This window comes from Oryctolagus cuniculus, chromosome Y (assembly GCF_051225735.1).
Source record: "Oryctolagus cuniculus isolate XC-2025 breed Fujian yellow rabbit chromosome Y, ASM5122573v1, whole genome shotgun sequence".
Taxonomy (NCBI): Eukaryota; Metazoa; Chordata; class Mammalia; order Lagomorpha; family Leporidae; genus Oryctolagus; species Oryctolagus cuniculus.
In genome coordinates this window covers 30,719,151-30,738,904 of record NC_142889.1, presented here as the reverse complement: position 1 = coordinate 30,738,904, position 19,754 = coordinate 30,719,151, and positions in this window count along the sequence as shown.

The following is a 19,754-nucleotide window of genomic DNA, read 5'->3' as shown; positions in this document are numbered from 1 at the left end:
GTCACAGGCAGTTGTTTAACCCATGGTTAACAAGGCAATGCCTATTTTGGGATTTAAAATAAAAATTTTACATTATAATGGCATGGATAATAAACATCTGAATGGCCTTCAAAACACATAATTACATGAGTCATTTGTAAGAGACTCACAGTCCATTGAATTTAATTCTTTTTAGCTAATTTGTCATTAATATGTGACAGTTGCCAACAGAATTAAGAATTCATGAAGCATACAAACATTAAAGTTGATTCCCAGAGAAAATTCGGAAATGAAAGCGAGTAGTTGTATGTACCCTTATGTTATTAAAATTGATGAAAATTATTTAAAACCCAAACAAGAAACTTTCCTAGTAAAATCTCTGGAAATGTTCCAAAAGACACACTGAAGAGCCAAAGTGACTCCATTTTTAAACAATAAAAAAAGCAGCCTCCATTTCCCATAGCAGACCCAAGTCCTTGTAAAAGCAGGCATTCAGGCATTCCGGAGACATCAAAGCTTACCAGGGACAGCTAGCTTGGTAGACCAAGACAGCACAGTAGAGATTGCTGAACAAAGTAACTCCCTGTGCCCAAAGCTTCCGTGCTATAAGCCCCCGCTGTAACGCCCTGTACCCAAAGCTTCCATGCTGTATGTCACTCTTTTTTCCTGCTGATGTAGCCCTTTTTTCCTTTAAAAACTCTCCCAAACAAAGACCGGGGCCTCACTCCTTCCTCCTCTGTGCTGGTTGGTTGGATGGGGTCCCTGTCGTGGCTTGTACTCCTGAATAAACCTTGCTTTTGCAGCTCAGTGTGATCGACTCTCTGGGGGTCTCTGCAGGGATCTAACCATCTGGGCACAACATAAGACATACAATGAGTAAAGCAATACGTATTGAAGAAAATGCCTTGTATTGGGCATGAGAACACTTGGATCCTGTCTTCCATTACATGTGATGTACACAGTAAGTACATCTATGGAACAGCACATTTGTGTTGGCTTTGGTTTGGGAGAATTGAGGATAGGGAGGAGATAGAAAAAAAGTACTACATTTATTTTACTTGTTATTTATTTATTTGAGAAGCAAAAGGAGAAAGAGGAGAGAGCAAGAATGAGAGTAAGCTGGAGCCGCGGCTCACTAGGCTAATCCTCCCCCTGTGGCACCGGCACACCAGGTTCTAGCCCCAGTCCGGGTGCCAGATTCTGTCCTAGTTGCCCCTCTTCCAGGCCAGGTCTCTGCTGTGGCCAGAGAGTGCAGTGGAGGATGGCCCAAGTCCTTGGGCCCTGCGCCCCATGGGAGACCAGGAAAAGCACCTGGCTCCTGCCATTGGATCAGCGCGGTGCGCTGGCCACAGCGTGCCAGCCATGGTGGCCATTGGAGGGTGAACCAATGGCAAAGGAAGACCTTTCTCTGTCTCTTTCTCTCACTGTCCACTCTTCCTGTCAAAAAAAAAAAAAAAAAAAAAAAAAGAGCAAGACCAAGTACTCCCATCAGTTGGTTCACTCATCAAACAGCTAAAACTGAACTATGTCAAAGCTGGGAGCATCAGGACAGTCATTGCAGTACAGCAAGTTAAACTATCAATTTGGGTGGTCACATCCCCTTTCAGAGTGCTGAATCCGTTCCTGGATATTCCTTTTGATCCTTCTTCCTGCTGATACATGTGGGAAGCAACAGATGATGACCCATGTACTTGGGTTCCTGCCCCTCACAGGGGAGAATCAGATGAATTTCTGGCTTTGGCCAGTCTGTTGTAGGCATTTGGATGAGTAAACTGGCAGATGAATGATCTCACTCACTATCTCTTTGTTTTTCAAATAAGTAAATTAATTAGTTAATTTTTTAAAGATCAATTTATTTATTTGAAAGGCAGAGTTACAGAGAGGCAGAGGCAGAGAGAGACAGAGAGAGATCTTCCAACCACTGGTTCACTCCCCAAATGGCTGCAGTGTCTGAAGCTAGGCTGATCTGAAGCCAGGAGCCAGGAGCTTCTTCCAGATCTCCCACGTGGGTACAAGTGCAGGGGCCCAAGAACTTGGACCATCCTCTACTGCTTTCTCAGGCCATAGCAGAGAGCTGGATTGGAAGTGAAGCAGCCAGGTCTCAAACTGGCGCCCAATATGTGATGCCGGCACTGCAGATGGCAGCTTTACCCACCACACCACAGCACAGGCCCTGTAAATTCATTAATTTAGAGACAACTAAAATTAGCTCTATTCTGGTCTCCAGCATGGATCAAAGGCTCTCACCTACTTGAACTATTGCTTTCTGGGTGGCAGTCTCCCAGGGTGTGCATTAGCAGGGAACTGAAATTGAATCAGGCAGTTAAGCCCAGGCATTGTGAGATATGGGTGTCTCTAGCAGTATTTTAATAACTTAGCCAAACACACACCCTCAACTCTTTTTAGGCTAATGAAAATGTCCTATAATTGAATGGTGGTGATGTTTACTTATAATTATAAAATAAGACTTGTATACTCTTAGTGGATGAATTAGGTTCATATCTCAATTACATTATTTGATTTCTGACATTTTTAAAAGAAATAATTCAATTTTTATAATATTTATAATTTTAGTGCTTCAAATTTAAATCCACATAAAATGCAAAACCCTTCTGTAGGCAACATAGCATCTTTATAAGTAGATATGGATAGAAATGCACGAGAAATTGATAACACTGTAGAAATGGGGTAATTAACATTGATTGATTCAGGTTGGGATTCTTAGGAAAGGTGATGTTAATGTTACCCGTATATCCTTTACGAATATATTTATAAAATAAATTAATATAAACAAAACATAGTCGGACAGCATTGTAGCACAATAGTTTGGGTTGCCACCTGTGATGCCAGCATCCTATATGAGCACCAGTTTGAGTTCCAGCTGCTCCACTTCCAATGCAGCTTCTCATTAATGTGCCTGGGAAAACAGCAGAAGATGGCCCAAGTACTTGGGATCCTACCACCCATGTTGGAGACCTGGATGGTGTTCCAGACTACTGACTTCAGCCTGGCCCAGCATCAACCATTGCAGCTATTTGAGGACTGAACCAGGAGATGGAGCATCTCTCTACCTATTTCCACCTCCTCCCACCAATTACTCTGCCTTTCAAATAAATAAATCTTAAAAAAATTACAAGCATGTTCAGATTCAACGTGGACATGACTAATAATATTGTTAGTGATGAACCAGAAAAGAATGACCTCATGTCTTAGTGCTGCTTGGATCCTAAATTAGTCCCACTCTCTGTTTATTATCCCCTTTATCTTTACCACAGGGACAGTTAATTCTGCATTCAGTACAACTTAAATATTAGAGGGACCAGAGCTGTGGTGTAGCTGGTTAATTTGCTGCCTGTGATGCCAGCATCCCATATGGGTGCTGATTTGAGTCTTGGCTGCTCCTATTCTGCTCCAAATCTGTGCTTATGTGACTGGGACAGTAGTGGAAAATGGCCCATGTACTTGGACCTTTGCAACCATGTGGGAGCTCCTAGCCCTGGCCATTGTGGCCATTTGGTGAGTGAACCAGCAGAGGGATGATATTAATTCTTACTCTCTCTCTCTCTCTCTCTCTCTCTCTCTCTCTCTCTCTCTCTCTCCACCTTTCTCTGTGACTTTGCCTTTCAAATAAATATTTTTTTAAAAAAATCAAACATTAGAGTGGCTGGCGCTATGGGCTAAAGCCCTGGCCTGAAGTGCTGGCATCCCATATGAGCACAAGTTCTAGTCCCAGCTGCTCCTCTTCCAATCCAGCTCTCTGCTATGGCCTGGGATAGCAGTAGAAGATGGCCCAAGCCCTTGGGCCCTTACACCTGCATGGGAGACCCAGAAGAAGCTCCTGACTCCTGGCTTCAGGTCAGCACAGCTCCAGCCATTGTGGCCATCTGGGGAGTGAGCCAGCAGATGGAAGACCTCTCTCTCTCTCTCTCTAGATATACCTCTCTTTATAACTCTCTATTTCAAGTAAAGAAAATAAATTTTTAAAAAATCAAACATTAGAGTAACTTATGATCACCAAGTATTACATGGAGCTAAGAGAGAAGTGGTTACTTAAAGTCGGCTAACCGTAAGTGAGTATTGTGTTCCCACTTTTACAGCAATCCTCATGGAATCCACATCTCTAACCCTACTATGAATAACGCCTGCTAGTGTAAGTATGTGACCACCAGTATAGGAGCAATGACTCCTAAGAAAAAACAAAAGGATCAACTATTCCATGGTGCCAAGCTAGTTCCTTAATCCCTGCACATTTATTTTCTATTTCAAGGAATGTGAATTGAGACCTTTGTGTTCAGGGTACAATTGTGTTCTGAGATGGAGATACCTAGGTTTGGACATTTGAGACTGGGATTCTTTGATTAGCAGAATAAACTCACTGAAGGACAATGTCAGGATCAGAGAAGACACAGGAAATAGCACAGGGAAAATTGTATCTTAGACATAGAGAAAACTAGACGTGGGTTGGGGCCCAATGCCCATATCCCTATCACATCCCCACTCAAGCCCATACCAACACTGACCAATGCTTATCATTTGTAGAGGAGTAGTGATTGCAGTCATATCTTCATGAAACACTTGTGTTGACCTTGCTGGATTTGTGGCAAAAATCAACAAATGGAGGGAAAACTGAAGTCTAGCTTTCAGGACAATAAGTGAGGATTTGTTAGAAGTTTAAATGGACAGGCCGGCGCCGTGCCTCAATAGGCTAATCCTCCACCTTGCGGCGCCGGCACACCGGGTTCTAGTCCCGGTCGGGGCACTGGATTCTGTCCCAGTTGCCCCTCTTCCAGGCCAGCTCTCTGCTATGGCCAGGGAGTGCAGTGGAGGATGGCTCAGGTGCTTGGGCCCTGCACCCCATGGGAGACCAGGAAAAGCACCTGGATCCTGGCTCCTGCCATTGGATCAGCACGGTGCGCCGGCTGCAGCGGCGGCCATTGGAGGGTGAACCAACGGCAAAAGGAAGACCTTTCTCTCTCTGTCTCTCTCTCTCACTGTCCACTCTGCCTGTCAAAAAAAAAAAAAAAAAAGAAGTTTAAATGGACAGTCACTGGGTACACAAATGGATTTCAGGAGTTCCTAGGTAAGTAAATACCAGACATTGGAAGTTTTGCATTTGTACAATGAATTTAGGATGAACCCACGTTAAGACTTGGTATGCCATTCCAATATATGCAGTAGAATATTTTCCCAATGGGGGAACAAGATCCATGCATGGTTCAGGCATTCTTTTAGTAGATGAGAGCAAGCATCTTATTAAAGGATTAGACATGAGTTGCTATAGCAATATTAGTTTTTTGTTTGAGGATATTAAAGTAAAATAGAGTCATTGTGATTTTCCTCATGCTTTAAGCATCAGTAATAATTAGATGTGTGTTCTATATGTACAATATAATTATCAGAACTAAAAATGAAAATAAAACAGAATGACAGTTATCAACAAATACTCTACCTGTATTTGAATTTCTCAATTGCTTGTTTTGCTTGCTTGCTTGTTTCTTTTCCCTCTTCACCCACCCCCATTTCTTTTTTCTTTATTTTTACAGATGTATTTTTTTATTTGAAAGAGTTACAGAAAGAGCATTTTTAAAAGATTTACTTATTTGTTTGAAAGGAAGAGTTACAGAGAGGCAGAGGGAGAGAGAGTGAGAGGTCTTCCATCCACTGGTTCACTCTCCAGATGGCCACAATGGCTGGAGCTGCATCAATCCATGCTAGGAGCCAGGAGGTTCTTCCAGGTCTCCCACATGGTTGCAGGGGTCCAAGGACTTGGGCCATCTTCTACTACTTTCCCAGGCTATAGCAGAGAGCTGGATCAAAAGTGGAGCAGCTGGGACTTAAACTGGGACTTAAACTGGGATGATGGCACTGCAAGTTGTGGCTTTATCTGCTACGCCACAGTGCCAGCCCCAGGAGATCTTTATCTGCTGGCTCAACCCCCAGATGGCAGCAATGGCCAGGGCTGGGCCAGGCTGAAGCCAGGTGCTTCATATGGGTCTCCAACATGGGTACAGAGGTTCAAACACTTGGGTCATCTTCTGTTTTTCCCAGACCATTAGCAGGGAGCTGGATCGAAAATGGAGCATCCAGGACTTGGAATGCCAGCATCAAAGGCAGCAGCTTTACCTGCTGTACCTCAATACTGACACCCCACCATTCCTTCAAATGTGAGTTTCACAAGCCAAGAATTAATCATCAGAATTCCCTATGACTGGCACATGGATGAGGACCAACTCTGATGCATCATAGCTGGTCTCCAGGCAGCAGGGCTGAATACATGAGCTATGCAAATCCTTCTACTTGTTTCCTAATGGAGATGTACAGAAGCTTGTGTAGTTTCACCCTCCATGACATTTGTAGCACAGAACCATGGGAAGGGCCTTCTCTGATTGGATCTGAGCATGGACTGTTCTGCTTTCATCTCAGAAATTCTGGGCTCTTGTAGCTCTCTGATCCTGCTGCACAGGCTCTGAGTGGATTCTGTATCTTTGAAATTTGGTGTCAGGAAGAAAGATGGACCCAGCTGGCCATAGGGAGCCCTGCTGAGTGGAACATGTGTTCTCCACTTTTAGGGGTAGAAACAACAGTGTCTCAGGTGGGCAGTATTTGACATGGAGTTGTGATTCCCAGCCTGGGCCTATGGAGGAAGTCAGTCTGTCATTGGATCCTCAGACCAGGAACAGGGCAGATACACCATGTACTGTACTTTCAGCGATTACATTTTTTACAATTTTATTCTTATTTTTTCAGTGATTACATTTTAATAGGTGAGTATTCTGCCATAAGCTGATGTGTTCTTTTAGAAATACAGATCCCAGTTCCAGAAACTCCATAAATGCAGTGGTCAATCCAAGATGTCTTTTTATGGGACATATTATAGCCATACCATATTTCAAGTTCCAAGTGTCTTTTGGCCTTTTCCAACCTATTGTTTAGCTTCAGTAGATTTTCATTTTAGTAACTATATTTTACACCTCTAGAATTTAGTTATTTTTCTTTTTTGTTTACTTTTCTCCTAGTAAGCCCTATAATTTTTTCAAGTACTTTTATATAATCTTTTAAATACTAGAAGATATTTAGAGGCTTTTAACCATCTTGCCTGCTAATTGCAGCATTTGAATTAACTTGAGTTTCTCCTTTTAATAACTTTTCCCCTTGATCGTGACTGAGATTTTCTTTTTTCACATATATAGTGTTTCTGAATTTTGTCCTGGGTGCTGTAAATCATATGTTCAGGAACAGTGGATACTGTTGAACTCCTTAGAAAAATGATTTATATTTTACAAGGCAATTAATTAGCTGGATTCAGATTCCAAACTCTATTCCTTTCAGTGATCAATAAATGAACTTAGCTTTTGGTGGTTGTTTTTTCTTCTTGCATCTGAAGTCTTCCATTATACATGTGTAGTGTAGTAGTCAACAATTTTGGTGAGTTTTTTTTTATGTCAATTTAAGCACTTAAGTTATTTTGTTCTCTTTCTTGCAGGGCTTATCTTCCTCCATGCTTTTATCTTACCTTCTCTAAGTTTTTAAAAACATATTTATTTATTTGAAAGAGTGACAGAGAGCATTCATTATTTCCATCTGCATTTAACATATGATTCAAGTGGTTGTTCAAATTAAGCATCCGAAATTTAAAGCCCATAATGGTTTATCTGGATACAATAAGTGGCAGAAATTAGGTATAATCCCAAGTTTCTTCTTTCTGATTCTGCTACTCCTCTTTGTAATTATACAGAAAAGAAATTTTTTTAGTGTTCTCACTAGATGAATAAAAATGGAAGAAGCAGTTGAACCCAATGGAAGGAAGTTTAAGAAGAAAAGGTCAGATTTGAAGAGGAACATTATTGGCATGGATAGAAAAAATGCTTTAAAATGTTCTTTCTCCTTTTTTATCTATTGTTATTATTTTTTATTTTTTTGTTGTTGTTGTTCTTTACTTTCTGTGTTCCTTTCCCCTCTTTTCCTTTTATTTTTTTTCTATTTTCTCATTCTTTCATATCCTCTAAACTTGTTTTTTTTTTTCTCTTCATCATTACTTTATAAATTTTTTTCTTTAATCTTATTTTCTTTCCTCCTTGTTTTCATTCTCTTTTTTCACCTCTCTCTCTCTCTCTCCCTCTCTCTCTCACACACACACACACTCTTTCATTCACCTCTAGGTAATACAGTCTACTTCCTATGTATTGATCCTTAACTATATCAACTTCAGTAGACTTTCTGACTTTGATGCCGGAGGATATGACAGAATATAAAAAGATCAGAACCCTCAAACCTGATTTTTCTCCTTTGACTTGAATATGACTCAGGCTTACAATCCAAATGAAAGCTCACTTGGGTGGGAAAATGTGCTTTCCCTCTGGATCTCCCAGGACTAAACAAATGTCCCCAGGACCAAGTGCTATCTGCCTTCCTTCTTGCACACATTCCAGGCAGGGCCCTGGTACAAGAAGGAGGCAGAACTACATGAGACTCAGCTACACTGCCTTAGTTCACAGTCATGCTCAAGTTTAAATCCAGACTTCTAGGAATAGGACTTGAAGAAAAAATAATGTAAGCAGCCAGCATGAGATGGTCTCAGGGTTCCCCTCCCCCCTGCCCTTTCAAAAGATGTGAATGTTCCCAACTTCAAAGGAAGACCCTGAAGAAATACACAATCTCTTAGCTTGTGGTGCCTTTTCCAGTTCTCCCCTTGCAGCCCATGCCAGTAACCAGCTTTGCATGACCTGGATGTGTCTTCATGTAACACAGCAGCAGGCAGTGGGATGGCCTTTTTCTTGGTCAGAAACACAAGTCATAACATTTGGCCTATATGAGCAGAGGGATATGCTCTGGGATACACTGGTCAATGAACCTGTGTACCATCTCAGTGGAAACATAGTACCTGAGACACAATATTATGATTCTATTTGGGTTGTCATGTACACATCTATAAGCAGCAATTCAGGATGAGGAAAGGTAGCAACTCCTTAAGTCTAAGAAATCTGCTCTTCCATATTTCTTTCCAAATGTGTAACTAACTGTAAAGTAAATCATTAATTTATACATGTATTTATAAAAACATTGATACCACAAAGACAGTCATACTTTTTTAAAAAATCACTTCTGCTGATTAAAACACTATTAGATCAAACCTTTATTGCTATTATCCCATATAATTATAATTCCTATACTTTTCTTCATCCTGAATTATTTCCTATAGATGTATACTTGACAACCCAAATAGAATCATATTATTATGTCTCAGTTCCAAGCTGTAAAAAATACAATTCAACATATTTTTCTTTAATTCTCATCAAGACATTTACATACATATTTACATCCATTTATAATATAAAATAATATTTGGCCATATGATGAATTGAAACAATCTTTGGGTTTTTAATTAGATTTTATTTCTTTGAAAGTCAGAGATACAGTGATGGAGGGAGCTTTAGAGAGAAAGATCTTTCACCAGCTGGTTCACTCTCTAGATGGTCACAATAGCCACAGGTAAGCCAGGCCTGAAGCCAGGAGTAAGGAACTTCTTCCAGTTTCAAACATGGGTAAGAGGAGCTTAAACACAGCCATTTTCTGTTGCTTTCCTGGGCCATAGGCAGGGACATGGATTGGAAGTGGAGTAGCTGGGACATGAAACAGTGCCCACATGGGCTGTTGGCATTGGTGGTCACAGTGCCAGTCCCAATCTTTGGGTTTTAGATACACTTAGTTTTAGAACCCCAAATGATGATTTCACTCTAAGCCTTACGAAACATTTTATGCTATACTACACTGACTTAAATAAATGAATCTTGCATATTAGTAAAATTTTACTATGCAGAAGCAATACAGTTAGCACATAATTACATTACTAATCATAGATTGATCATTATAAATTTAAGAAAGTCCTATGGCCATATATGGAGATGAATAAGTCAAGTCTAAGAATCATATTTGTGGGCATCTGGCCAATAGTTAAGAAACCAGTTAGAATGGCTTCATCCCAAATCAGAAAACCTGGATTTGATTCCTGCAAGGGGCTCCTGATGGCAAATTCTTGTTATTGTGCTCTCTGGAAGTGAGCAGGTGATTCTGAGGTGGCTGATTCCTTGCTGCACATATGGCAGACCAAGACTGGTCTATTGGCCCCTGGCTGTATCCTGGGACAGCATTGGCCAATGAAGTCAGTTTGTGAAATAACTGTTAGATGGGACATCTCTCTTCCTTTATCTCACCAATCTAAAATAATCTTTTAAAAAATGAAAGAAGTATGTTTCATGTTTTAACATCAGTAAAAATTATGCTGAAAGATGTAAGTAGCAATGGACAGTTCTCAGAATTCCCAGGTGATTATCTCCCTCTTCTCCTAATCTTAATGCAAATATCATGTCTATAAAATGTAGTTAATCATTCATGAAAAAATGTGTACTGTTCATGTTAAACACATACGCATTCATGAATTAAATACATGCTCATGAATATTCAACAACTAAAAGCAATAGCAAGAAAGAATTACAGATGTTTGAAGCAGTTAAAGAAGGATAAGTACGGGCAGGCATTATGGTGCAGCAGGTTAATCCACCACTAGAGACAACTACTTCCCATCTCAGAGTGTCATTTTGAGTCCTAGAAATTCTGTTTCCAACCCAGCTTCTTGATAATGTAACTGGCAATGAAGTAGGTAATCATTTAAGTACTCGAGTTCCTGCCATCCATCTGGGAGACCTGGATAGAGTTTGAGGTTTTGACTTCAATGTGACTCAAACTCAGCTGTTGGAGGCATCTGGGGAGTTAGCCAGCAGATAGAAATGAGATCTCCCTCTCTCTCTCTCAATTCAAATAAATAACTGAGAAAACAAGAACAAAAACTATAAAATAAGTCTTTCTAGGAATAGTATCAGAAAGAAATGGATATCATATTTGGATCTACCCACTATAGTTTTTCTAATAGCATTTAAGCATAAGGAAAAGTTTTGTATAAACTTTTATAAAGGGATAAGACACAAAATCAACATATGAAAGGAAAAGTATATTTATACACCAGTAATGATCTTAATGAAAGAAAAATAAAGAAAGAAATCATATTCATAATAGCTACAAGAATTATATACTCAGGAATAAATTTAAATAATTGAAAGAGTTACACAATGGAAAATATGAATTATTGATGAAAGAAATAATCAAAATCACAAAATGAATTGGAAGAATTAATATCATTAAAAGTCCATAGTCTCCAAAGCAATTTACAGGTTCAATGCAATCCCTATCAAAATAACAATATTAGAATTAGAAGAATTAATTAGAAGAAACAGTGCTAAAATTCATATAGAACCATAGTCATAGGATAGCCAAAGTGATCCTGAGGAAAAAAGTCAATTAGGTGCTGAGGAGCTGCAGAGGGCAAGAAGCCCAGCATCCCAGGTTACTGCAGGCCCTGCAGCTTGCGAGTCCCAGAAAGCAATCACTCTGATCAGCCCCAGCCTTCAGTGGCCCACCCCTCACACCCAAATTTGTAGTCCCTGTTGCCTGTTCTTGTCTCCAGCCGCTACACCACTTTCACCAAGCAAACAGGAGCGACTGCCCTTGGTCTGCTTCACCAGCCTTGGCACCGTTGTGGTAACCAGTGATTTAATCCTATTTGTTGGCCGGCGCCCTGGTTCAATAGGCTAATCCTCCGCCTCCGGTGCCGGCACACCAGGTTCTTGTCCCGGTTGCCCCTCTTCCAGGCAAGCTCTCTGCTGTGGCCAGGGAGTGCAGTGAAGGGTGGCCCAAGTGCTTGGGCCCTGCACCCCATGGGAGACCAGGAGAAGCACCTGGCTCCTGGCTTCAGATCAGCGCGATGTGCCGGCCGCTGTGCACCAGCCACGGTGGCCATTGGAGGGTGAACCAACGGCAAAAGGAAGACCTTTCTCTCTGTCTCTCTCACTGTCCACTCTGCCTGTCAAATAAATAAATAAATAAAATAAAAAATAAAATAATCCTATTTGTCATTTTCACACCTGATGGAGGAGCTGAAGAGAAACTCGCCCTTCTGAAATGGGAAGGTAAAACCTTCATTGCCGAGACTTCTGGCCACTCTCACCACCCCTCAAGCCTAAGAATAACCCTGTAGATGAACGACTGGTTTCCAGTCGACCTCCCAACAGGGCGTTTCCAACCTCTGAGTGCACAATCTCTGTAACCAAGCAATGCTCCAGAACACAGGTGCATATGCGCTCTCTAGCGGTCAATGGCTGAGCATGCGCACAGAAGTTTGGAGGCAGTGGGTGCTCCATGTGCACTTGCAAGGTTTCTATCTCTCAAACAAGATGGATTTTGTTGCTTGCAAATGTCAGTGGGATTTGACTGAGTGTTGAGGTCATTGTAGGAAAGTAACACTCGTGCCTGTGGGAAAGCAGTCTGCACTGGACCAGGACTACAGTGGAGTGCAATTTCAGGATGCCGAAGGTCTCATCTAAGTAAACTTTTAAAATCCTTCTCTCTAAATCCCCTTATTTCTCTTTATTCCCCCTCCACGTCCCTTTGAGTCCTAGTTGGTTTCAATGGGACTTTAACAGATGGTAAAACAAAATCATTTTGCATGATTTCAGAAACTGTGACCATATGTGTCAACAAGTGTGAACTTGGGACAAGAAATCAACACAGATTTTCCAGAAGTAATGAAACCACCGTTCTTTGTGCCTCTTACTCCTCTCATTTTTCCCATTTGAGTTTTTGCTATTGTTTCCCTTAACTGAAACTTTAGTGAATCCACACTTGAATTTGGAGCATCATGTGGTGTTTACAAATTTTTGTAAAGTGGCTGTTCACTTATCCCAAACACTTCATGTTTTGATGGTATGTTACAATGCCACTTTTTTTTTTTTTGACAGGCAGAGTGGACAGTGAGAGAGACAGAGAGAAAGGTCTTCCTTTGCCGTTGGTTCACCCTCCAATGGCCGCCACGGCCGGCGTGCTGTGGCCGGCGCACCGCGCTGATCTGATGGCAGGAGCCAGGAGCCAGGTGCTTCTCCTGGTCTCCCATGGGGTGCAGGGCCCAAGCACCTGGGCCATCCCCCACTGCACTCCCTGGTCACAGCAGAGGGCTGGCCTGGAAGAGGGGCAACCGGGACAGAATCCGGCGCCCCGACCAGGACTAGAACCCGGTGTGCCGGCGCTGCTAGGTGGAGGATTAGCCTAGTGAGCCGCGGCGCCAGCTGCCACTTTTAACCTGAAATATCTAAGTACGCCTTTTTTGTTTCTGGCTTTTACATACATTGTGTTCTATTAAGCGGTCTGCTTCTCTTTTTTTTTTTCTTCTAATCTATGAACATTTTATTCCATCACCAACCACTGTGCCCCATCTAAGCAACAGTCCATAAGTCATCAATCAATTACAATCCAGTTGTAGAATGATCCGAGGCATTTACAGTATTTTTAAGTTTGAGGAAACAGAAATCAAACCAAACAATCTCCAAATCCTTTGCCCCAGTCAATACAAGTAATGCAGCAATTTTATGTGTATTACATGTCTGATACTCCAGAGGGACTCCACAGCTCGGGGACAAAACCCCTACATGGCCAGGCTATGAAAGAAGCTGATGACCTCCTCCTCCCCACTGTGACTGACCCACAAGGGAGAGACTTCAGATAGCTTGTCAGTGCTGGGGAATGCATAGAAGCAGGAAGTGTTTCTGGAATCTGGAAAAGCCTGCTGTAGACTGAACACTAGAGGGGAACAGAGGATGACTGCTGTGCGCTGGTACCACCAGGCCAAGTCTACCATGGGCACAGTCCCAGTAGATAGACACCCACACTGGATAAAGTTCTCAGGACCCGACCCAGTTCACAGAGCCTGCCATGCTATGTCTGCTTGGAGGTTCTTCTTGGAGGATTGTCCTGGGCTCAAGTTGTAGCCTGAGTATCCCTAGATGTACCTGATGTGCAAGACAGAGCCATCAGAAAAGCTGCACATCCAGCCCAGTTCCTCTGCATTACTGTTGGAGAACAGCTGGTAGAGGCTGCAGGGCACGCAGTGCACGGATATGCAACCCTGCCAGTTGTGCCTGGTCGAGTGCTGCTGGTACTGTCAGTCATGCACTCGCTGATGTGCAGTTTGTGCAAGCACCAGGAGCCAGGTCTGGGCCTCAATGACTACTGGTGGTAGAAGCCAGGGCCACAGCAGCCTCCTGAGCAGGCACCCCGGGGCTTTGCTGCTAGGGAGCAAGCACCGTGTAGGTAGGCTCCAGCTTCAGGAAAGCTATTTTGGTGGCACTGTAGTTCATCAGGGCAGACAGCAGAAGAGCCAGCACTGCTCTCCTAGTGAGAAATCCACTCATCTTGGACCTGGCTCTTGGTACCCAAGGCCACTGGCCAGGAAAGCAGAGCACAGGGCAAGTGGCCCATGGACAGCCTGAGCACATGCTCAGGTGGTGCAGCCTGCTCAGCCTGCCCCAGAAAAGGTGACACCCAGATTATCAGTGCACCTTAACTCACTCATCTCTGAAGTATGAAGGATGTCTGTGTGAGTGTTTGGAACACTGGTTAGGATACCACGTGGGATGTCCACATCCCACATAGGACTGCCTCGGTGCTTGGATCAAGTCTAGGCTCCTATTTTTCCTGGCCCATTCCCAGTTGTTGCTGTCACTTTGGGAATGGGCCAGTGACAGGATGATCTGACTCTCTGTCTCTGTCACTCTCTGCAATTAAAATTACATGAAAGGAAATAAAATATTAAAATTTTAAATGGACAGTATTTTCAAATTTGTTAAAGTTAGAAAACTCCCACCTTTTTTTTCCCCTTTCAGGATTCTCTTGGCAATAATTATTATTATTTGAGGTTACTTTTTAAACCTGTGAATTTTTTAATCTATATAAATTTAAATAGAATATGCTTTGAGATTTTATTGTGATTAGGTTAAGAACAGTATTTTAACTGTACACCCAAATGTTGCCTTCCCCCTACTTTTTGTCTTATTTGTTCTTAAAACCTATTTGAGAGACAGAGTGGGTGTTCCTGCATTTTCAGGAAGCAAGCCAGGGAATCTTGTACCTAAAAACAATTTCTCTAACTCCCTTCTCCGATGTATTTGTTGTCTAAATGTCCATAGTACATGATTTAGCACATTTAACACATTCCTTTGTGATCTTCTGATACAACATCCTTGGATAGAAGGGAGAACAATGTGAGTTGGGCTTAGAAGAGTAGTATTTGAATTATAACTCTTTAAGTGCTAGCAGTGAGCTGCTGAAACCTATTTATTCATATGTGAAATGGCTGTAGCATCCCTAACTCATGTAGTATGGGATTAGCAGTGATTGTGTTTGTCCAAGGGAAACTGGATAATAAAATGATTTTTTTCATTAGTTGACATGAAGATTTGCATTAATGGGGCCATCATTGTGGCTTAGTGGTTTTGTCACCAGCTATCATTTGGGTGCCATTTTGAGTCCTGATTGTTCCACTTCTGATCCAGCTCCCTACTAGTAGCTTGGAACTGAATTCTGATATTTCACTAAAGCCCATCAGTCTGGGTTTGATTTTCTAGGAAGGTATTTCACTGATCTGATCAGATTTGTTTGCTTCTTGGAGAAATGGATTTTTAACACTCTAACACATATTCCTATGGTTTTTCTGCTCATCTAATGTTTTTATGTTTGTTTATAAGAGGAAAAATCTGTTGGGCTTGGATAGGAATGGGTTCAATAACCTTCTTCCTGAGCTACCTCCAGGGGATAGATAAGTTTATAAGGTCTACTAAGACCAGTGTCCTGACTTCTGAATACTGTCCTTGTGTCCCTGAGACCTCTTTCTTCCACTTAATCTACCCAGACTCAGAGGGCTTTGGCTTACTCCTGGCCAGATGTTTTCCCTTTGGTTGAACTGTGAAGATAGAAAGTTCACCATTTTTACAGATTTTTGACTTCCCATGGGGCTTTTTCAGGCTAGCAACACATGTTTTCCACCCTAAGCACCTGCTTCCTTCATGTTTCCCACCACCACAGTAATGTGTGCATCTATCCTCTGGCACAGTTTCACCAGGGACAACTTAAAATTGCTATGGCCATTTTGAGAGACCTTTGGACATCTCCAAAAGAGGTACTTTCAATAAATAAAGCACTGTGGCCTGGCAGGTAAGGTTGCCACCTGCAGTGCCAGCATCCTATATGGGCACCAGTTCAAGTCCTGGCTGCTCCACTTCTGATCCAGCTCTCTGCTATGGCCTGGGAAAGCAGTAGAAGATGACCCAAGTCTTTGAGACCCTGCACCCATGTGGGAGAGCTGAAAGAAGCCCTTCGCTCCTTGCTTAGGATCGGCACATCTCCAGCCATTGTGGCCATCTGGGCAGTGAACCAGCAGATGGAAGACCTCTCTCTCTCTGCCTCTGCCTCTCTGTAACTCTTTCAAATAAATAAATAAATCTTTTTTAAAAATTCAGAGGAAACTTCTTCAGCAGACTATCTTGTTTGTCTAAGAGAGATCATTTTGTTTAATGTAGAAGATATAACCTCTTCAGTTTACATATTTGGGGTTTAATAAATACTAGCTAGCTATTTAATTATAACTTGATAGAGTTGACAAGGATCCATGTAATGTCAAAAGCAGCTATTTGCCACTCCCTTGTGGGTGCATATGCTTCAAAATCTGTATTTCTACATGTTAACATTCTTTTTTGCAAAAGAAACTTAAGTAGCCTTTTACAGTGATAACTGTAAATTTGATTGTAGCTGACTCCCTCTTAATTTTTTCTTCTTTCCACTTCTTTTCTTTTTCTTTCTCATGAACTTTTAAAGATCAATATGTGAAAAATTCATTTGTTGTCATGAATACACTTTGGGAATACAGTCCAGATAAATTTATCTAAAAGCAAAATTTAAAGTAAGTAACATTGAGGGTATGCTGTTTCCTAGGCATCAATGTAGCCATGAAAGAAACAGAAGTTAAAAAAAGAAAAGAAGGTGGAGGCCCTCAGTACAGTGGTTAAGATGACACCTGAGATGTCTAAATCCCTGATCAGAATACCTGTGTTGGAGTATAACTCCTCTCCCTACTCCATCTTCCTGTTAATGCACACCTAGGGATCCCTGTGATGTCTCCAGCCCCTGAGTCCCTGCCACCTGGATTGAGTGTCAACCTCCTGACTTCAGCCTGGGTCTTGTGGGAATTTGAAAAGTGAACCAGTAGGTGGACGATCGCTCTGTCTTTGTATCTCAAATACATTAATTAAATTAAAATTATTAAATGAAATTTAAAGGATATCTATACAATTGTATTCAACTAATGGAATGATAATGGAGATCTTTCAAAGGCTGTAATTTCATGAAATGCAATGCTATGAATCATGACAACTCAGTGATAACCAAGTTGGAATTTCCAAATTCTCAGCTAATTTTAAGAACTTAGTGCTAAGTTAATTAAAAATAATCTTTGGGTGTTTTTACTGTTCCAAAAGAAAAAGAAAGTAAATACACTGATTTACACTGACTTTTTAAATGACAGTATGATAAGAAAGCATGCAAATTTTTTTGGAAAATATTATATAGGTGTGTATATATATTATATAGATGTATATACTTATATACATATTTATTTTATCATATATACATAATTAAGTTTTCAGAGGAGATATATATCTCTCCTTGCTTGTGAGATGAAGGGAGCTTTGCTTAACAACCCTGTAGCTTTGTTTCCTCAATTGTAAATGGAGATACATAGCATCTGACTCCTAAAGCTGTTTTAAAGAATAAATAAATAATTACCTTCAGGGCACCCAGAATGCTGACACCAAGAAGGAGCTCAAAGAATATTTGCTGTTATAATAAGGAGTAGCACTGTGTTTCTGCATTTTCTTGCTGTTTTTCCAGTTATAATAGGAGATTGAATTTCAATTCATCTGGTGTGGTTCATTTAAGCAGGTTAGAAAGCCTCTGGGAATACATAGGAAGAGATCAGTTCCCATCGGGAAGTTGGAAAAGAATCCTGGAACTTGTTAATTAAAATCTTGCTAATTAACCTGCTTATCCATGGTCTATTAAATAATCAATGAAGTTTGCCACACAAGTAAAGGCCTTGCCAAATGCCTCCTTTTCCAATTCTCCTGGCCCAGCTCTAACTGCTAATGGTCTCACCTAAGGGACACAACCTTCCAAATTCTTCCAAATCTGATACAGTCCCTTCATCTCATCATAGTGGTTGAGCACAGAGTACAGCTATGCTTTCATCCTAGAAAAGATCTCTAGCGCAGAAGATGGTCACATGTTGGTGTGATCAGCCTGTCACCTCCTTTCCTCCAAGCTGAGTAATGCCCAGGTGTTTGTCCCCAGTGTCTTCAACACTCATCTGCACTTCTGGATGAACCACACAAATGATCTGCATAGTCCTCTCTATGAGCATGATTCCTGCTACAGAGTTCTGCCCTGGCAACCAAAGAGTTCTGAGAGTGTGACTCTGCATCCAGAGCTTGCGCAGACCCAGGCTACACCTTGCCTCCTCCCAGGCAGTCACAGTGCTTTCACAGTCTCAGCACCCAGGGTTCCCATGTTCAAGGACTGCCAGAGGGTACACTCTGCCCCACTAGCCTGTTCTGCCCACACAGTAACTGAGGAGTTCCTGGAGCCACAGCCCATGTATTCTACCCTGGCAGATGGAGTCTCTCAGCCAGACTGAAAGTGGAGAATGTGAATGTTTCCCTCTGGCAAAATCCTTGGGTGACATGCATGTGCAATACCTGCCAGCCACAGCCCCACTCCTTTCACAGTTGTGCTGGGTGTGTACAAGTGTCCCAACTGGCAACATTTCCCTTTGGTTGCAATAGATTCTCCTCCAAGCCTATTGCAGGCTGAGCATGGAGGAGCTGGTGTTTACCCGATGACAAGGTGGAGACAGTAACCACCAATTTACTGAAAGTGCTGTGGTTGCCCTTGCCAACAGTTCTTACTAGTTGCTGTGAAACACAGAGTAATAGAATTCTCTAAACTGTACATTAAATTTCTATGAAGCTGCAAATGTTTGAGAAGTCATAATATTGTAAGTTGAAAATTCTATTTAAATCTGAAAATCCTAATATTATTCTGTACACTTTTGAAAAGGTTTCAAGATTTAGAAATACTTTGAGCAAAAACTGAAAACTTGAAAGTAGTTTACGTAAGCGCTTTTTGTGATATTATTTTTGAGACTTATTTCATGTTTTGGTGAATTAAAAAACAAATATATATTGGCCAGCACCGCAGCATGGGAGACCAGGAGGAAGCACCTGGCTCCTGGTTTCAGATTTGGGGGGTGAACAAACAGAAGGAAGAGAAACATGAGAAATCCATAGAGGAATTTTTGTTGGTAATTTTCATGAGACACATATGATGAAAGACATTTAGTTTAAATTCTCATTTCTAATATTTCTAAGGAAGATCATAATAGAATATTACAAAAAATTGTAGCTTTATAAAGCCCTATTTAAAGCATATCAGACATAGACAGTTGTGATAGAGAAGTAGATGTATTTATAGCAAGCCAGGGTATTTTATGTTATTTGACTTTATATATATGTATATCAGAATATACATGAGAAGGGTGGCATTATCATGACATTTTAAAAACACATTTCCAGGAGAAGTCTTATATATATATATATATATATATATATATATATATATATATATCTTTTATATATATATATATCTTTTATTTATATATATATATTTAACTTTTATTTAGTAAATATAAATTTCCAAAGTACAGTTTATGGATTACAATGACTTTTCCCCCCATAACTTCCCTCCCACCCACACCCCTCCCATCTCCCACTCCCTCTCTCATTCCA